At 38.9% G+C, this 6916-nt stretch overlaps 1 protein-coding gene across 9 annotated transcripts in view; it reads right to left on the reverse strand.

Annotated features, from left to right (window-relative positions):
• Shroom2 (shroom family member 2) overlaps positions 1-6916 on the reverse strand; it is a 172040-nt gene that overhangs the window by 31876 nt on the left and 133248 nt on the right. For 3 of the 9 annotated variants that reach the window (XM_029473117.1, XM_029473116.1, XM_021153610.2), the window contains exon 1: positions 3638-4289. The exons of 4 other annotated variants lie outside the window; for them this stretch is intronic. The gene's annotated coding sequence lies outside the window, so the exon portion shown is untranslated. Of the gene's footprint in view, positions 1-3056; positions 3570-3637; positions 4290-6916 lie in introns of those variants that run through there. 2 more of the 9 variants (XM_029473114.1, XM_021153608.2) reach the window with 1 other exon arrangement.

Raw genomic sequence — 6916 nt, forward strand, 5'->3', positions numbered from 1 at the left:
AATCCAGGTGACAGAAGATGCTGGTGAGGATGTGGAGAAAGAGGTACACTCTTCCATTGTTGGTGGGATTGCAAGCTTGTACAACCACTCTGGAAAGCAGTCTGGCAGTTCCTCAGAAAATTGGACTACCAGAGGATTCCGCAATACCTCTTCTGGGCATATACCCAGAAGATGTTCCAACTGGTAATAAGAACACATGCTCTACAATGTTCATAGCAGCCTTATTTATAAAAGCCAGAAGTTGGAAAGAACCCAGATGTCCCTCAACAGAGGAATGGATACAGAAAATGTGGTACATTTACACAATGGAGTACTATCCAGCTATTAAAAACAATGAAATTATGAAATTCCTAGGCAAATGAATGGATCTGGAGGGTATCATCCTGAGTGAAGTAACCCAATCACAAAAGAACTCACATGATATGTACTCACTGATAAGTGGATATTAGCCCAGAAACTTAGAATACATAAGATACAATTTGGAAAGCACATGAAACTCAAGAAGAATGAAGACCAAAGTGTGGACACTTCGCCCTTTCTTATATTTGGGAACAATACACCCATGGAAGGAGTTACAGTGACAAAGTTTGGAGCTGAGACAAAAGGATGGACCATCTAAAGACTGCTGCACTTGGGGATCCATCCCATAATCAGGCTCCAAACGCAGACACCATTGCACATGCCAGCAAGATTTTGCTCAAAGGACCCTGATATAGCTGTCTTTTGTGAGGCTATGCTGGTGCCTGGCAAACACAGAAGTCTATGCTCACAGTCAGCTATTGGATGGAACACAGGGCCCCCAATGGAGGAGCTAGAGAAAGTACCCAAGGAGCTAAAGGGGTCTCCAACCCTATAGGTGGAACAACAATATTAACTAACCAGTACCCTCAGAGCTCGTGTCTCTAGCTGCATATGTAGCAGAAAATGGCCTAGTCGGCCATCATTGGGAAGAGAGGCCCCTTGGTCTTGCTAACTTTATATGCCCCGGTACAGGGCAACACCAGGGCCAAGAAATGGGAGTAGGTGGGTAGGGGAGTGGGGTTGGGGGAGGGTATGGGGGACTTTCGGGATAACATTTGAAATGTAAATGAAAAAAAATCTAATAAAATTGGAAAAAAATAAACCACAGAATTCCAAATTAATGCTTAATATTGGTAAAATTGTGAGAAAAACAGAACTTTCTAGACTGCTGGTGAATGAGGCATAAATAGCAAGGATACACTTCACAGATCCACAACTTGTTATCTCCTAAATATGTATCTATCATGCCTTAAGACAACCCACATGGAAGGGTATGACTCTCTCAGTACAATATGCCTACTAAAGTATTATTTGTAATTGTGAATGGCCAGAATCAGCTTTAAATATCTATACTGTAAGACAGATTTTTTCATATCTTAGAATACCATGCATAATACATATAAAATCTTTTTGTATTTTTAAAGGCAGTTTGCATATACCATGTGGAGAATGACTGGGTATGTAAAATATATATTCGTGCTAAAACAAGACTTCAAAGCACACACACTTTCATGTTCTACAGTAGAATCACTGGGTGAGGAGATTAAGGATGATTTTAATTTTCTCTCTTTAATTTTTCATATTAATTTGAACTATCTTCCCACCCTATCTAAACATTTATTTTAAAGGGGTGGGGGTAAAAAGAGTTAAGTAATTAAATAGATTCTGAATCTCTTCAGACATCCAGAAATGTCTACAATTCTATCAGTGATCTGACTGTTAACTTGCTCTAGCAGAAGCCAGGTAAAACCTCTAATGTCCAAGAAAGGGAAAGATGGATAGCTCAAGGTAGACATAAAATGCAATTTTTTCCCCCATGATACATCTTCCTTCCGTCCTTCCCTCCCTCCCTCCTTCCCTCCATTCCCCCCCCCTCTCTCTCTCACACACACACACACACACACACACAGATCTAAAGTAGTAAGAGCCATATAAATACATTCTAAAAGGGCATATAAATTATTACCTTCCCCAACCTCCAGCATCCAAAGTCAGACTTTGGGGGAGTGGCCAGTCTGTGCAAAGCATGCAGCAGTTAACAGGCTTTTACTAAGTCATTTGTCACTGCAGCTGGGTAGCAGAAGCCTTCTGTAACCCATCTAGTTGACACACACTTGTGATTATTTCCAGAATGTAGGAAAAAATATCTTTGTGTATGCTTTAATGAATAAGAATGCCCCTGTAAACTTTCTCCTTAAGACAGAGGTACGTGTGGGTATGTATATGTGTGAGCATGTGCACATATATTTACACATAAAATATTTTCCTACTATATATAAAATATATAGACTAGTCCCTTTTTCTACCACAAAAAGCAATACTCTGTGACAAAAATCATCAAAAGTACTTATATCTACTTCAACCAGAAAATATGCCAACCATTCAAATTTGTTCCGGTATTTTATGCTTGAAAATTATTTTCCAATCATTTAAAAAAAATGTAGCTGGTAGACAGCAAGCTATTTAGTTATAATGCTACCGGATTCTGGAAAACCTTTCCTTAATTTGCCTTTCCTCCTCCTTTTTTTTTTTTTTTTTTTTTTTGCCTCTGCACTGGCACAATCAATGCCTAAATGTGCAATTCAAGATGACACCTACTCCCATGAGTCAGTGAATACAGACTCAGATAGTGTATGTATGTGTGTACAGAGACAGCTATGCAGCAGTTTCCCTGTGAAAATGGCATTCCTTCTACACATGCAAAAAGCTTCCTTGCCTGCAGCAAAGGCAATTCATCATTTAGCAACATGGCCCAAAACAATAACCTGCATTTTTAATCACAATGAAAGAGGCAGAATGAAAAATGTAAACACATGTACACTAACACATTTAAAGAAAGACATTATCATGATCAAAACAATAAACTATAAGAACTAAAATATTAAAAGCCACAGAGATTCCATTTTCTCCTTATAGAGTTTTTTCACTGCAGTTAGCAAGCTCTGGGAATGTACACATGGATCATTTGCATGACCAAGCATGCACACCTGGTTTTACAACCCCACTACCCCCCAGTTTGGATGTGGCTAACTCACCATTTTCTTTCAGTGTCCACACTCAGTGTCTCAGGAGTGAGAATGCCTGTATCTTATGGCTACTGAAAAAGAAACGGCAACGCAGACAAGTCTTCACAGATCCCTCCTGCCTGCGTTCTTGGGTAATCAATGTGCAGAACTCACACAGAGCTATTTTTCCACACAGCAAGGGCTACCAGTCCCACCAGTTAGGGACGACAGCTTTCAGTTCCAACGTGCTTTTATCCAGCTTTAAAAAACCCAGGCTGAAAAAACTGCCTGTGCCCTTAAACATGCATGCAGCATGGACAAATGTGCCCCCTGTCACATGTGTGCATGCTTGCAGAGTGTTCCATCTAGAATCTGAACCCTGATTTGCATGATTTTTCATCTTTAGACAGAACAATAAACAATGAGAATGTTTGCAGATCTTGCTAGATCAGACCCACGCCATTGTGAGCTGACAAACAACCTGCCCTTTAAGACTGTAGAACAAAAGAGGCATTGGGAACTACACCCTCCTCACAAATAGCACAAGTGATTTTTAAAACAGTTCCCCTCGGGGATAAGATGCCCTGAGAAGGAGCACTGGAGTCTCTTACCTGCATCCCTGATTGCTGCTGTAGACTGTGGCTCATTCAGCCTGCAAAGGCAGCTAAGTGCTTCAGGGACCCAAAGCCCGCCTCTGCCACCGCAGAATCCTGCTGCCTACAGCATTGTGGAGTCACGAAGGCATGCTGGCAACAGCTGGAATATCAGAGCCTGCTGTCTTATGATGTACAAGTTTATGAAGGTTCTGTCAACTCCAGAACCCAGTATTTCTGGTCTCAGGGAATATTCCCAACACTTCCCATGATTAAGCTGTAAGAGGCTTCTACTTTTAAAACCCCTAATAGGCATGGAGAAAGGGTGTCCTTTCTTTTTATATTTTCTGAAAGTGGAAAATACAGAAGAACCCACTGCAAGAATGTCATTCATGAATTCTACTTAAAAACTCTCAGCAATGCTATATCACAGGCATACATAGTCCAACTCTACAACTACAATGAAGTTAAAGAAGATACTCAATAGCCTATTTTATGTCAATGGATATTCTTACGCTGATTACACACTCATTAGGAATGTAATCCATCAACTGACAAACAAAGTGTTTTAGAACTTTTTCTGTGTGCAAGGGCACTGGGGCAAGAAGACAAAGCAACCAGACTGACCCGATTCACTCAATTCATCACATCACAATGACTTGCATTTAAAGGCTCGGTGCCCCACCTCCACTCTGACCACAAACCCCCAACCTCATTGGCATGGTCCTAAACAGAAATTGCCCCCTCACAAATTTTCTTCATAGCTCCTTCCCACCTAGACAGCCCTCAACATCTGAGTCCTGGGCTTAGCCAACAGGGCTTTTGCTTTCCAGCTTGTTTCCATAAAGCTCTTCTCAATACACAGTAATTATTTCAGTTTCCTGCGCATTTTACCAAGTAACATGTTATTATGCAGCCTCCAATATAGCACACTGCTAATCTATTATCATTATATCCATTAAGCATTTACGTTTTTATTAGTATATATTCACTTTTACAGCATTATGGGTTTCACTTCTACATTTTCATACATTTAAATCACAGTTTACTCATTATTATCTTATATATAATATTAATTATATATAATATATCACATATATATTATATATAATTATAATTATATATAATTATTATCTTATATTATCTTCCTTAGCCCCCTTCTTATCCACAATCTTCACAAATACTAACCTTTCTACTACTTTCATGTCATATACATATACATGTATATGTATTTAATCTAGCTTCCACATGAGAAAGAAAAAAAAAGTTTTTCCTGATCTAGCTTATTGTACTAAACACGATGATCTCCAGTTTCATCTAATTCCCTGCAAATGACATTTCATTTTTTTCTTTGTGACCAAATAAAATATATATACTCTCCAGCCTACATTTTTCTTTACTATTCTGTTTATGGGATACTCAGGCCAACTTAATAACTTGGCTATTGTGAACAGTGCTTCAGTGGACAATGATGTGTGGGTGTCTCTGTGGTATACTAACTTGGATCCCACTAAATGCTTAAATGTAAGAGAAAGGTTTACAAGAGGTTACTAAATCTGGATGACCTGATACAAAACAAACACAGTGAAGATTTGCTCCTGTATTTTTGATTGCAAAGCTCACACTCTTTCCAGTGTTTTTCATGTCCACATAATATTTTTTATATGTCCTCATATACAGTGATGTCACCTCCCTGACACCCCCATCCTTGCCTTCCTCTCCTAAGAGGCTTGTACATGTTAAAGTGTTGATCAAGTATTCTATCAACTGGGTATATCCCTAACAAAAACATTTCATTTTCAAATGAAAAAAAATTACAGGAAACTTAAATAAAAGAAACAAGTTTCCATATAATAGACCAAGTGTTCTCTATTATTAAGCTTCAGATTTGCATGATATCGTATACTATCATTTGAATCTTAAGTATCTCTCATAGTTCTGTGTTTTAAAGGCTTGGTCCCTTGAGGGCCACTACTATGAAATGGAAGAACCTTTAGGTAATAGGGACAAGAGAAAGGAAACTAGGTCACTAGGATTATATACTTGAAGGAGACTGTAGTCCATCAGTTCCCTCTTCCTCCCCCTCTGCTTCTCTGCTACCATGAATTAAATGGATTTTCCCCCATCACGTCTTTCTTCCATGATGTGCTGCTTCATTATAGGCCTAAAAGCAATGTAACCAACCTTAGGTGGAAACCTCTGAAACCATAAGCTAAAACAACCTTTTTCCTTTGTAAGTTGACCACGTTAGTCATTTTGTTGTACTGATGGAAAACAGTCTGATATATATTTACCCTAGCTAATCAACCAATATCGGTACATTTTGAGACTGATACACTACCTATTGTACTAATGAATCACCTCAACATTAATGCATTAATAATTGTATTATTATATTTTATAGATTATTTTATATTTTACTAATTATTATATATTATTTATTGTTCCTTTCCTGGCCCAGGATCCCAGGCAGGCACCACATTGTATATAGTAACTTCGTTTTATCAAGTCCCTTTCATTGTGATGGTACTATTAACACTGAAAGTTTCTCCCTCCCCTCAAATGTGTATGTTAAAAGCATAACTATGCAGACATGGTGATATGTTCTTATAATCCCAGAATTCGGGATGAAGGTGTTGTGTAGCAATTTACTAGGTAAGGACATTCCACTAGAGGGAAACTCTTTAAGATGCAGAATACAAAAAGGTAGGTGAAACAATAGCATGTTCTAAGAGGAAGTGACTCTATCCTATAGGGAAGCTTGTTAAAACAGGAGGTAAAAAAACAAACTCAATAGCTTCAAGAAGTCCCTGGAACTGACTACATTCACTGGGCTCTTTTCAAGAGTATAAAAACAGTAAAGGCTGCTGAGAAGACTCAGACAAGACTGGAAGAAGCAGAGAGTAGTTGAGCTGCCTAGAAGACTCTCAGACATACTGAGCTGCCTGGAAAAGACTTAATAACTGAGCTACCTGAAAATGACACTTTCCAACTTGCTGTCTGTAAGTTGTATAGTGTGCTCCAGGTCTCCAGCTTTTATAAGTTGTTATAAGTTGATATCCCATGTTGGGATGGGCTTTGGTGATGCAGCTGTCTTTGAGACCTTCTTGTTCCTGTAAATAACCCCATTAAAACTCACTTGTTCACTGTACTGGCTATTTTTGTGTCAACTTGACACAGCTGGAGTTATCACAGATTAAGGAGCTTCAGTTGAGGAAATGCCTCCATGAGATCCAACTGTAAGGCATTTTCTCAATTAGTGATCAAGGGGGAAAGGCCCCTTGTGGGTGGGACCAT

Source organism: Mus caroli, chromosome X (genome assembly GCF_900094665.2).
Source record: "Mus caroli chromosome X, CAROLI_EIJ_v1.1, whole genome shotgun sequence".
In the NCBI taxonomy this organism is placed as follows: domain Eukaryota; kingdom Metazoa; phylum Chordata; class Mammalia; order Rodentia; family Muridae; genus Mus; species Mus caroli.